The following is a 12885-nucleotide window of genomic DNA, read 5'->3' on the forward strand; positions in this document are numbered from 1 at the left end:
TCTGGATCATCTTTACAAGTTTTCCCTTTGTTTTCTGGAGGGTATTTAACGGAGAGTCGTGTCTTTGGAACTCTGAGATCAAGAGGCCCCTGTGGCCCTTTGCTCCTGGACGGGCATGGATTTCCCGACACTTTCCCCATTAGGTCTGCGTTTGCTTTGTGTCAGACTGCTGTTTGTGACAGTCTGGGGTGTGAAGTTTGTCCTCAGCCTGCTTGTGGTGAGGTGAGTTTCACACCTGCTGGGGGCCCAACCAGCTGTGGTGTTGCACAAACATGTAACGGTAAGGGTTGTGTAGCTACAGGGTCTGTGGGCTCCGTCGCGTTGCAGAGCATCTCCGGGGGCCAGCCGCAGGGAAAGGCCGTTGAACTGATGGAGGCCGCAGCTGACAAGCTGCGTGGCAGGTGGCAGGAGGCGGTTGGGTTGCTGCCCTGTCGGGGGGGGGCAGGGCTGGTGCAGCCAGGGAGGGCTCCGTGTGGAGGCTGGGTGGGATGTGCCGCTCACTGGAGGTGGGATCTGTGAGGGGCTTAAAAACAGGGTTGGGGGGAGGTTTGTTCTGCTCCATGCTAGGTGGGCTGGATTTGTGGAGCTGGTTCACCCAGGCCTGGCTCTGTGGGCTTGGTTGGGTCTGCGGGTAAAGCATCAGGCAGCGTGCGAGAGGCCAGGCTCAGCCTCCTGGGCCAAGGAGGAGGGGGACGAATTTCCTCCTTGCTGCTTTTCCAGCTGTTTGGGGGACAAAGGTAACCTCCAAGTCGGGGAGGGATTCCCAGGGCAGCTTTCTTTGAATCCACCATGAAAACCCACTTTCCATCTGTGGCGAGAGCAAGCCACCAGGGATGGCTGGTACTGGTGTTGAAATGATGGGTTTGCATGCCTGTCGCAGGCAGTGACCCGCAGAGCTGTTCGGGTCCTGCTGCCCCGGTGCAATGCCTCCCTCCTCCCCGGGCAGCTCGCGGTGTAGCCGGGGGGCTTGCAGGGTACATCTGCCCCTCCGTTGCCTCAGGGCCCTAACCCATGGGACTGGGCAATAAAGCCTGTCGTGCTTCACCGCCATCTCTGCCAGTCCTGGGGCTGATCAGTCACTAGAGCAGTAACACGAGGCGGCTCAGGGACGGTTTCTTTGCCTGCAATAAAGACGGGCTCTGCTTGAGCAGTGGCTTGGACCAGATGATCTCCAGAGGTCTCGCCAGCCCCAGCCGCTCTGTGACTGTGTGTGTGTGATGATCCCCCCTGCTGACTCCACGGGGCTGAGTTCCCCCATGGTGAGCATCTCTGCTTTTCAGGGCAGCTGCTGCTCTCATGGAGACGTGCCAGGAGGCAGGTCCTGAGAACCTGCTCCATCAGCCGCTTCACCAAGGGCTCTTCAGACAGACTCCGGGCACGGTGCTGCTGAGGCTGCCTGATGGGAGCAGCGCGGGCATGGGGGAGATGTGCCCGAGCTGCGCCCTGGCCCTCAGCAGCTGCCCGCTCTGCCGCTCTTTTGCTGCCCCAGTTGAAGTTTTGCCCTTGGCTGCCTTACGCTGCCTGGCAGCTCCTTGACGGGAAGCAGAGGGGACTGAATAATTGTGGAGATAAAGCCTGGGATGCAGTCGGGCGTCAGGGTGACGCGCACGTGTCCACCTGAGAGCGGAGCAGGCTGGGCTGTGCCTTAGCCCAGCTGATGGGTGACACGGGCATCCTTCATTCCCCCATGTCCCTGAACCCAAGCCTTGTGTCCTGTAAAGCGCCAAAGCCACTGCTTTGATTCCTGCTTGGAGGTTGCTGCAGGGGGGTGAGCCGTGATTTCCCTGTCTCCCATTTGTTGGCCAATCTGCAAACGGTGGCTGTGAGGCTCAGAGATCATGGTCTCCACTTGAAAGAGCAAGTTATTGACTGAAATTTTCGCAGGAGCGTTGCATCGGGAATGTTATGCGCACTGACCGGCAGCTTGACGAACTGAATGAGGTTAATTTGAGGGGCAGCAACAGGGCAAACGAAAGGCTGGTGTCTTGTTTGAAACAGAAAAGGAAGATGCTGTAATGCAGATGGCCGTGCTGCCACCCCGATGGTACTCTTAACCGTCGAGTGAAAATTGCTCTTCCTGTTAAGGCAAGCTTGCTGCTCGCTTTGGGGGAGACAAGATCATTACCTGAGCAAGCCAGGATGATTTGTGGTGAACTTCACTTTGGGACAGTGACTTCAGGAATTACTTGCAGTTCCCCTCAGGCACCAGCTTCCCTGTACCCCTCTCCTCTCTGCTGGGTGAGTTGTGTCTGTTCTGTTCTCAGTTGCAGGGAGCAGCAGGGAGCATCTCTGCCACCAGAAGAAAATAAATAAAACCCTGCCAAATCTGTGTGTTGAGATGGGGCTTTTTGGGTGGGAAGAGGGTTGTAGGGACTGCATACCTGCGTCCTCGGTTGGCTTATCCCTGCTTGCCAGGGTGTCTGCAGATCTGCGACCCTTGGGACCAGTGTGTCGTCCTGTGCTCACCCAGTGAATCCTGTGTCTGTCGGGTGTGCTTTTCCCTGTCAGATTGCTTTCCCAGCTGCCAGGCAGCCCAGCCTGCTAGGGAATCCTCTGGATCCAGCGAGGGGGGGATTTGTGTCTGTCTTGGGTAAAAAAAGACTGGAGCAATGGGTCAACATGAAGGAGCTGTTGCAGCTTAGCTGGGGGCTGATGTAACCTGCTGATAAAAGTGGCTGTTTCTCCTCCTTGCTCCGCTGTCATCTTCTTTTCCTGCCTCCCTAAGTGCCTGATTTTTGCCATATTGACAAGTGCCAAAGGCTTGTTATGGATAGATGGAAGTGTTTGCTCTCCCTGCAGAAAGGAAAAAGCATCGTTCTTAGATCATTTCCTACTTGTTCTTTGTCATGCTGTCTTCTCAGGGATCTTTTGTGTGACTGCTAAGGTTGACATCTCTTGGCATCACAGAAGGCAGCTGCGTATCACGTCTCTGTGATCAGGAAAGAAAAGACAGGCCTAGGGTGTAATTTTTCTTATTCAGTGGCAGCTTTCTTCTGCCTGCATAACGCCCGTGCTGGGTCTGTTATGTGCTACCGCAGGGTGGCAAATGGTTTCCCAGTGCCTTGTAACGAGGAGGAGACAGAAAAGCTTCCTTGGGGTTTCCTCTTCTCATGACAGTCGTAATGCGGGGTCCTGTCTCCTTCAGCCTGAGCCCTGAGCTCCCGGATCCAGAGCCCTGTGCTCCAGGTGAAGCTCGCTGCTGCCTGGTTTCCAGCAGTGCTTGTACAGCCAGCTGGGTTGTCTTCAGGAGGGTGCCTGGTGGCTCAGTGCAGATCCCCCTCTGCGTTCCCGGGGATGAGCTGCTGCCACATTCAACTGGAGCTGACCTTGCAGCATAGACCAAGATTTCGTTGGTTGGTTGGTTTTTTTTTTTTTAAAAAAAAAAAAAAAAAAAAGCTGTACCTGGTTATCTTGTCACTGGGATTCGCTGTGGATAACTCCATGGATTTTTCAGGCAGCGTATAAAGGCTCTTGGTCAGGTGCGGTGTAAGCAAGGGCAGAACACGCAGTTCCCATACTCTCTGCTCCCCTGTAGTGCAGGATTTGTTTCATTTACTAATTTCATTGCTTATTCCCTCAAGCTTTTGATGACATTGCTTTTATTAATGAAATGGCCATATGGAAAGACCGCAAAACACGGAGATAAACTTCCAAACAGTGCTGATGCTGCTTTAGTGACTCTGTTTCTGGGTCTGGCTGATGGGCGATTCTGTTGCTCTCTGAGCAAACCGTGCAGGTTGCGGGCAGTGAAGGCTTTGAAGAGCACATCAGCATTGTCTGCAGTTCTCCCCAGCTACTCTCGCTGAAGTCGGAGCAGACTTCAATCAGCAAGAGGATGGTTTTCAAATCTACTGTAAATCACTCCCCCCGCCCCCAAAGCAGCTGAATAATTGGCCAGCCTGTCAGTGTTTGCTCATAGTGAGACAGAGGCAGGCAGTGCTGCGCCCTTCTCATGATATCTGCAGTGCTGTTTAGAAATTAGGATTAAATTAACTTTCCAGGGTACGGGCAGCACTAGCCCTGCATATGTGGCCTCTTCCAAGGTGAGCAGAAGTTTTGAAGATGGATAGGCTTAACTCTTTCCTGAGCTGTCCCACCAGAGCCTCATGGTGCTCCAAAAGCTCACCTTTAGAGTGAAACCCTTGGTTTGGCTTTAAAGGCTGTGTTTTGCTTATACACAGCGGTACCAGTTTGTGCATTTCCACCCAGTTTGGTTTTGCCGGAGCCCTTTGTTGTAGCTGACAGGGCCTGGAAACACACAGCATCAGTCGTGAACAGGGCTCGTGGCCAGGAGCGTCCAGTCTCATGCTGGTGAGGGGTTGTACCAAAAGCTGAGGAAGGTAGAAGGCTGTTTCCCTCCCAGTGTCACTCAGGCTTAGGTCTGGGGCACGTGGGCCTTAAAAGGGGGAGCAAAGGTTTGGAGGAGACCTTGGAAAAGGTGCCTGAAACCTGGCCTCAGGGAAGAGTTTGGATTTTATGGCATCCGGTATCTTCTATGGGTTCATGGTCTTTCAAAATTGCTGTGTTTCAGTAATGGAAGAAATTGTTACTCTGCTCATCTAGGAGAAGGGAACTTGTCGCGTTGTGCTGCACCCGCTGGCCAACAGGGTTCAAGAAGGGTAGAAGTCTTCAAGGCAGTTACGCTGCTACAGGCCAGAGTGACTCAGCTGTGCTCTCTTCCCAAGGGAAAAGCCGGAGGATTTTGGTTGTTCAATCCTGTGCTTGGCAGCAGCTGGCCAAGCCATGGCCGTGTCCTGGCTGGAGAGCCCCGATGTGCAGAGTGGTGGCACTGGTCTCCCCAGCCCAGCGGGGAGGGCAGATGGGACCTGGAGGGCTGAGCAATGGCCAGGGGACACAAATGGAGACAAGCTTTGCTGGCTCACTCAGCAGCTGCTGTTAGCTGAAGCAAGTGTGACAAATTGGGCTCCGTTGTCGGTGGCAGTGAGTGCCACACTTTAATTCTTTTTTCTTTTCTTTTTTTTTTTCCACTGGCTTTAGAAGCTCTGCCTCGATTTCACAAAACTTCTCCTTGCTGGTGCTCTGGGGCAGAGGCTCAACCAAAGCGGTCCCCCTGCTTTTGCCGAGGAGATGCTGGTGCCGAGGTGCCAGGAGGAGGCTGGTGGCTGGTGGGAGCATCCGGCCAGCCTTGTGCTCTGATCCCCACCTTGTGGGCCTTAGGGTGCTTCTGGGCTCTTTCTGCCACTGGCAGTTTGTGCGGGTGAGGAGTCACTCTGCTATGAAGAGCACAGGCTCCCGCCCCTTAGGACAGCTAAAGCCCCTGGGACAAGGCTCCGTGCGCAGCTGATGTGGTGGGGGGTTATTTCCCCTTCGTGCGTGACCCCCACTGGGGGCGGTGGATCCGCCTGACGAGGTGTGAGCGCTCTCTCGCCAGAGCTATGGCTTGGTAAAGTACAGCTGCATTTTTCATGTTGAGTTCTGCTGCTTCTTCCACTCGTGCAAGGCTGGAATGACCAGATGGCTTCAATTAACGGGCTCAAAGTAACTTGCAGAGGGCAGCGTGGTGGGTCCTCGGCCATCCCTTGGGGCAGCCATCCAGCCGTCCATCTCTGATGCGCGCTGATGCCCGCTAGAAGCAAACGTTGGCAGCTCTTATTCCCAATGAAATCTGTCCCAGGAGAAGCTAACGATCTCAGCGCTGAGCTTCTCGAAGCGGTTGATGCCAGCCCTTGCCTGGCGCTCTGGCTCTGGCGTCCAGTGGTGCAGGCTCCTGCAGGGACAGAAATAGCTGCTGTCTTTGTCTGCCCAGCACGTGCAGCTATTGCATCGTGTTCTGGAGCATTCACGCCTAAGCAAGGAGCAGGGATCTTGTCAGAAGTTAGATTTTGGCCTTCAGAGCAGGGGGATGGATGCTTTTAGCGTGTTCCCAAGGGATTTCTTGTCTCTGGGACACAACCTGGACCGGTGTAGGCAGAAGCTGACCTAAAAACCTGAGCGGAGCTGGTCCGGCAGAGCCTTTTGGTCCTGGCAGGTCTCCTGTTCAGCGGTGCACTGTGCTGCCCCTGGGACCCACACCAGATGCTAACGGAAAGGATGAGGATGCGATGCAAATCGTGCTCCTCCGGAGTGGGCTGTTGGCCTGGCAGGGCATGGTGGGTCTGCGCTGGGTCACCCTGGGACACTGCGAGTCTGGCTCCATCGAGACAGCCTGTCATTGTTCCTCAGTAATAGTTCCTTGGGTACAACTTACTGCGCGGCTTGTTGCCAAGCTGTGATAAATGAGCTTTGTCAGATAGCAGACTTGCAGATTCACCTCTGGAGCAGAGCTGTCGGGTCTCCTTTTCAAGCAAGCTGCTCGGTGTCAGCGTGAATCGGAGGAGAAGTTGTACATTAACGTCAGTGAAAACCTAACGCCCACTGGCTCGGTGTGAATGAGCTGGCTGGGTAGCCCTCGGCTGGGTAGCCCTCCGAGGCCAGCGACCAGCTGCAGGGACCACAGGGGAGGGTTGGTGGGAATCCTCCGTGGTCAGTGAGGTCCCAGTGTTTACCCCGTGGCAGCCACCTGCCTCCATCCCAGTCTCGTCTTGCTTTTTTAAAAATTTTTTTCAAGACTCTTTTTTTGAAGCCCTAGAGGACAAATTAAATGGAGCTGAGTGTATAAATGTTGCTGGTGCCTGGGATCGTTTTGATGCCTTTGGCACGCTCCGTTATGGGATGCAGGCATGCAGCCCTGACCTGCTCTACGTGGAGGGCACAGCCAGCCTAAGGAGTTAGCGTAGCGGGAGCATCTACACTTGCTGCTGGGACCCTGAATGCTCAGCAAGTTACCGCTTCCCTGGCCTCCAGCTAGCCTTCACCTTGTCAGCAGAGGTCATTTTGGGGTGTTATTTTAAATGTTTCTGTGACTTCAAAGTGCTGCTTGGTTTTCTGCTGCTCTTCTCCCTTGGGCTGGCTGGTGTCCTGTTAGAGCTCAGAGCTGCCAGCCCGCCGGACGGAAACTCGAGCTAACTTCACCTGGATCGAGCACTTGCTTTTATCATGTCAGGCCTCTGAGCACACCGTTGTTTTCTATTTAAAGGAAAAAAAAAAAAAAAGAAAAGGAAAGTAACCCTCTTCTCGACAATACTGTAGAGTTTTGGATGAGTGGTGCCTGTCATCCCAAACACAGCACTGAACTGTGATGCATGCAGCACTGATGCTGTGACGGACACTTGAAAGCCACGTGTCTGCATCCCAGTGCATTTCCTGCTGGCCCAGGAGCACTGCGTGCATTTCTCCTCTGCGAGCTTGCTCCTTGTGAATGTGGCTTTAGGTGGGCTGGAGGGGTCCAGCGCCTCTGTTGCCCCATCCGTAGAGGGAGGCCCGTGAGGACCCAGAGGAAAAGAGTGCTTGGGAAGCCCAGGCCATGCCCACAGGGCACATGTCTTGTGGTTTTCTTTCTGCTTCTTGTTTCGCTGCCCTGCTATAAACACTTAGAGCTGACTTTGCCAAAGCAGAGGGCCTTGGGGCACCTCACTGCAGGTGATGATCCGTGGGAACAGAGGGCTGCAGCCCTTGAGGGGCTGTTGAGAAGCCTGACTCTTGGGAAAGAAGACTTTGGGGTTTCATCAACCGCTTTTGCAAAGTTATTCTTTGGGGTCTCAGCAGTATCCCCCAGCCGTGTGGCTGCGGCGGGGGGACTGGAGCAGTCCTGGCTTCCTCTGGCCTGGAGCCTTTATGGCAGAGCTGGCCACCGTTGTCGGGAAGCCAGGAGATATCAAGTGGCTTGCCTGGGTGTGCCCTCCAAGAGGGAGGCTGGAGGGACAGTAGCATTCTCCTGAGGGTGAGCATCCCTTGGGTCAGACAAAGCTGGGTTAACAAAGTGAGTCTGTTAAGGGAGGGTAAAACAGAGGTTGTATGAGCTCCTGCACGGGTGCTGTTTCCAGGCACTGTAGCTCAGAGTTGGGGAAACGAAGCCTTCATGGTTTTTACCCTCATGTCTTTAATCCTTTTCTGCATCCCGCAGGAGACCAGGGTCCATGGTTTCCATCCTAAGTTACTGTTTGGCTCATCTTACAGGCTGGCAAACGCTCGCGCTGGAGGATTGAACCCAGTAAAGGAGTGATCCCCCCCGAGAGCGAGGTGTCTGTGGCCATCATAGCAAACTTGGACGACACCGAGAGATTTGAGGATGAGGTGAAGGTGTCCATAGAGAACAGCCACACCTACGTCATCCCCGTCCAGGCTGTCGGCACGGGCACAACGATTGTCACCGACAAACCCATTGCTCCGGAGCTCAACTTGGGCCTCCGCTTCAGGTAGGGATCTCTCGGCTCCCACTTCCCACGTGGGCTCGGCAAGGAGTTTTGCTGTAGTCCTTCAGGCTAGTTGTTCTTCAGTGCTCGAGGTCCTGGCTCTGCTTCACCGAAGCCACAGGAACTCCTTTAGGAATGTTCTATGGCCATTTCAAAGTCGTTAGATACCCTCAGAAGCTACCAAAATGGAAACCAGTTGCTAGGTTGTCCCTGACTTGTCTTTAGTTGGAATATGTTTATTTCCATACTTTATCAAAGAATGAGCTGGAGGAAAACAGCAGGTCCCAGAAGCCTCCTGCTGGAAAATGCTACATTACAAGTATAAACATATTTCTGTTTGCAATAACGTTGCTTACCTTTCCAGTCGCTATGGTCTATTCTCTCGCAAGAGTGGAAAACCTTGGTGGTAGCTTGTTAGCAACTCCTCGACTGAATTAATGGTGCTGGTTTATTTCCCTTCTGCCTGGGAGTCCTGCAGGAGCTGCCGAGTTTCTTTGCCCTGTATCATCCATCAGTTTGCTCGTCTTCCCCGGTTCCCCGGCTGGGCCGCTCTTTAGAGGCGCTTGCTCTTCCCTCGTTTCCCCCGCCCGCTTTCCTTGCGGTCTGCCAGCACTGCGGCGGCGGCAGCCCGAGGCAGAAGCGAGCGAGGGTGCCTGCAGGAGCAGCTCTGAGCGGGAGAGGAGGAGAGGTTGGCTGAGGTTGGGTGGGATAAATTGCGTGTGCTGCCTGAAAGAGCTTAGCTCGCGAGGGGGCATTCGCGGATCCTAGTGCGTGTGTCTGAAACTGGCTACATTCTTATAAATGGGAGAGAAACTAAGCCTTTTCAAAGCGCTGTTGCTGTCGGAGTCCTCTTGGGACGAGAATAATACTCTTCTCCAAGTGCCTGTTCCTTTTGCTGGCTGCAAAGAGGCTCCACAGTGCTCTGATACCTAAATTTTGGGCTAGAAAGAGGAGGTTGATGCTGCCTTAAGCATTTAGGCTAGATTAGTGGGGTGGGGTGGGGTGTTGGGGTGTGTTAAATGTGCACCCACAAGCCCCCCAGGTAAGCAGGGACATTACAGGGAGATTGGCACTTGGCCAGCGTGCCCTGTGCTCTGTGCAGCCACAGATGGGCTGCACTGCGGAGGGGAGAGTGTGGGTGGGATTGCTGTCGTCGTCCTCTGCCCCCCTTCGTGTCTTTGCCCGCAAGCTAGTTGGGAGCCGCCGTTGGCAGCGGGTGCAGAGCTGCCACCAGGTGAGCTGGGGGGACCCAGGTGACATCCCAGATGAGGTGGGCTTTCCCAGAGCCACAAATCAGGCATCTACCCAGAGCTTCCCCTAGCCTTCATCTGCCGCTGTCCACAACAGAAAACCGGTTCATACTAAGCCTTGTACACATCATTTGTAAAGTGTGTTTCAAAGACTCGTTTGTTCTAATCTGTCACTTCTGTGTTGGTGTTTAGCTGCTTGTGGCAGACGTGCATTTTGCAAGCCACGTGTTCTGTACCTTTCAAAAACCCAATAACTGTTGTAGGAACAATTCTGTTCCTGGTGGTGCTCAGATTTATAGAGGGTAGAATAATTATTCCACGCTGGCCTGCAGTTAGTGTTTCTTTACATAATGGAACCAATTTCCATGGAATATTCGTTTTGGTTTATATCTAGCTGTACTGGTCAATCTCTTGTTGTCACTCCATTCCCTCAGCTGGTAGACCGGGTCTTGTTGCTGTGTTTGTCTTGGGCGAAGCTTATGCTGATCCTGCGTTCTCACAGTGCGTTTACCTTCCGAAGACACAAAACCATCTGCCCTGTTCAGCTGATGCGTTGGGGGCAGGGAGAGTTGGATGCTCCCTAAGAGATGGGGGAGTGAGGGGGGTAAGATGGGCCCCGACGGTGGGATAACTGGTGCCCAGATCTCCAGATGAGTCTCTGCACCCTGCCAGCTCCCCAGTAGCATCTTCAGAGGAAGCCACCTGAGGCAGCAGCTCCCCAGGGGCAGGTGAAATGGCAGCAGAGCTGTTCGTCCACCCACCTGCAGCCAGGGCAGACCAGCTTCGTGCCTGGTGCAGGGAGACCTGCAGGACGCACCTTGGGAAAACCCTCTGAGTGCTGAGCACCAAAGGGTGATGCTCTGCTCGCGAGTACCTGAGGTGATGGATCTTTGCAAAGCTTTTCCTTGCTGTACACAAACTGACCAGCTGCTGGATGCTGAACTTCGGGCCAGCCGAGGTCTGGCTTTGGCTGAAGCTTTGAGCTAGGTCAGCCTTTTCAGAGGTGGTTTTGTTGCTGGGCGTGTGGTCAGATAACGCCATCGGGGTGCTGAAGCTGGGTGACCGCTGGGAAATAGCAGCTCCCATAACGTTTTCCATCTCTGCTTGTCTTCTAGCTTTGATCGCTGCTGTTACCGTTTCAAGATGACAAACAGAGGACGACGCACCCACCAGCTGTATTGGTCAACAGAAGGCTTCCCCACGTTCAGCCATCGTGACCGTCTCCGTGCCATCAGTAACACCAAGGGCACAGATTCCTCCCAGAGCCCCAAACCTGCCTGCCCTGTGTTTAAGCTTCAACCGCTGAGGACAGAGCTGATGCCGGGCAAGACTGTGGAGATGGTGCTGGAAGGCTCCTCCAGCACTCCCCAGGTGAGGTGCCCCACGAGGGCTGCGCCCTCCCCACCAGGTCACCTCCGCTGGGGCTTCTTCCGACCCCTTGACATTTGCCTTGGGAAGAGGAGCAAGCGCTTTCCAGAAACTGTTTTAATGCCACAAGTTGCCATGGCAGCACCGGCTGCTTTCCTTGCTGGCCGCCATCAGTGTTTCCATAGCCACCATAAACCCAGCTCGCTGGTACCAAAATGCGGGCTGAAGGGAATGTTGCTGCTTCAGAAGCAGAGGGCAGGTTACAGGGTGTCGTGTGCTGAGGCAGAAAGGAAGGGCGGAGAAAATAAGTTACGCTTAGGCTAGGAGCAGAGGCTGTAAATAAATGAAAACATGTGAGGTCATAGATCTGGTGAAAAGAGTGAGTTAAAAAAACCCAAGCACCAAACCTGTGAAGAGAGGGAGAGTCTGAGAGCAGCATCATTTTTCCTCTGTAGACAAACATGGGCAGAGGCTTGTCTAGCGCTGAGTCCTGGAGGAGAAAAAACAGTGCGTGCCAGCCCTGATGGTCAGAGTGACGTTCATCCACGTGGGAAAGTGTTCCCAGGGACCGTTACAATTGACAGCTTGACTTGTTGTCGGTATTTCCATACCAGCTCACCCCAGACTCTCAGCCAGCCTTGGTGTCCCAAGGGCAGCCGGGTCTGGCAGCACCCTTGGGTGGCAGCTCAGCAGGGTCACGGGGTGTTCTCCCCCCCCGGGCCCTTCTTTCCAGGCCAGGGGAAATCCAACTCTGCAGAGGAGCTGCCAGCTAACCCTGGTGTACATTCCTTGGCTCTGGGACCGCTGGGCCCAGGTGTTTAAGCAAATGTGGAATGAATCTTCATGAAGCTCCTGCTGTTCCTAATGATCTGAAAGGTGCTTGCAAGGGTTGCCTCAGTGGCAGCTTGCAGAAGGCTTGATCGCTCGCCTAGCTGAGTGCCCTCATAAATAGGATGCAGCATAACAAGAGGAGGGGGCTATTGAGGAGAGCAGTGGCTGTAAGTTGCGGCAGGAATAGGGTCCGTGGTTGGGTGGCTAGCAACTGCAGCGTGTTTTGTGGATGCCCTGCCAGCACCTGCTTGGGTGACGCGTGACTCTTGCATGCAGGTGGTGAAGGAGCGGCTGCTGTGTCACGCCGTGGTGGGGAGCAAGGCGGGGAAGGCACAGATAATGCAGATGGACGTCACGTGTGAGTTCGTTGATCCCGTTCTGCAAGTGTCTACCAGAGAAATCGCATTCCGGGTGGAGAAGGTAAGTCTCAGGATTGCATCCTGGCATTGAAGAGCGTGGCTGATGGCCGAAAGCCTGCGGGGTGTGCGTGCCCGTTAAACACGGGGGGACGGGGATGGTTAAACTGCTTCCCCAGGTCCACGGGGCTTCGGCTATCGATTCGAGCCAGAGCAAGCTTTGGCCGTTACCACGAGATGGTTCTACCACAGAGATGGTGATTTTGCTGCCCTGGGGTCGGGGACAGTCACAGCTCTGCCCTTCTCGAGGTGGAGGCAGGATCGAGCTGCTGCGCCAAGGGCACAGGTGAGGCAGTGGGACCCGCGAGCGCAGCGTGGCCGTTGCACAGCTGCCTTGTGCGCTGGGGCTGCTGGGGGAAGAGCCGATCGCTGCAGCTGAGCGATGCTAAACCCCTCCTCACCCTTCCTGAGGTGCTTTGTGAAGTAAGTGAGGGTATTCTTAGTGATGAGATGGTTTTCTGACTTCAGCGAAGTAAAGCTGAGATTGCAGCTGCTGCGCTGAGGGGGGATCGTAGCCACTTGTAGAGAGACACGCATTTGTGTAGTCAGGATGAAGGGAGGTTTTTGAGGCTCCTCCAAGGCATGGGGATGTCTGAACGCCGATCCTGCAGGGAAGCTGAGAAAAATGGAGCTTCCTGCCAATTCCTCAGGCTGGTGAAGGAAAACTGTCATCTTTTGTCTCTCTCTGCCTTCCCTGCTCTTGGCATGGATGCTCTTTGCGTTTCCCTCAGCCTCACCTCCTTCAAAGGACCTGCAGTCATCCCTCAG

The 12885-nt window shown here is 54.4% G+C and overlaps 1 pseudogene; it reads left to right on the plus strand.

The window, feature by feature from the left end:
• LOC129735173 (hydrocephalus-inducing protein homolog) overlaps positions 1-12885 on the plus strand; it is a 105763-nt pseudogene that overhangs the window by 49353 nt on the left and 43525 nt on the right.

Source organism: Falco cherrug, unplaced genomic scaffold (genome assembly GCF_023634085.1).
Source record: "Falco cherrug isolate bFalChe1 unplaced genomic scaffold, bFalChe1.pri scaffold_44, whole genome shotgun sequence".
NCBI classification, from domain to species: Eukaryota; Metazoa; Chordata; class Aves; order Falconiformes; family Falconidae; genus Falco; species Falco cherrug.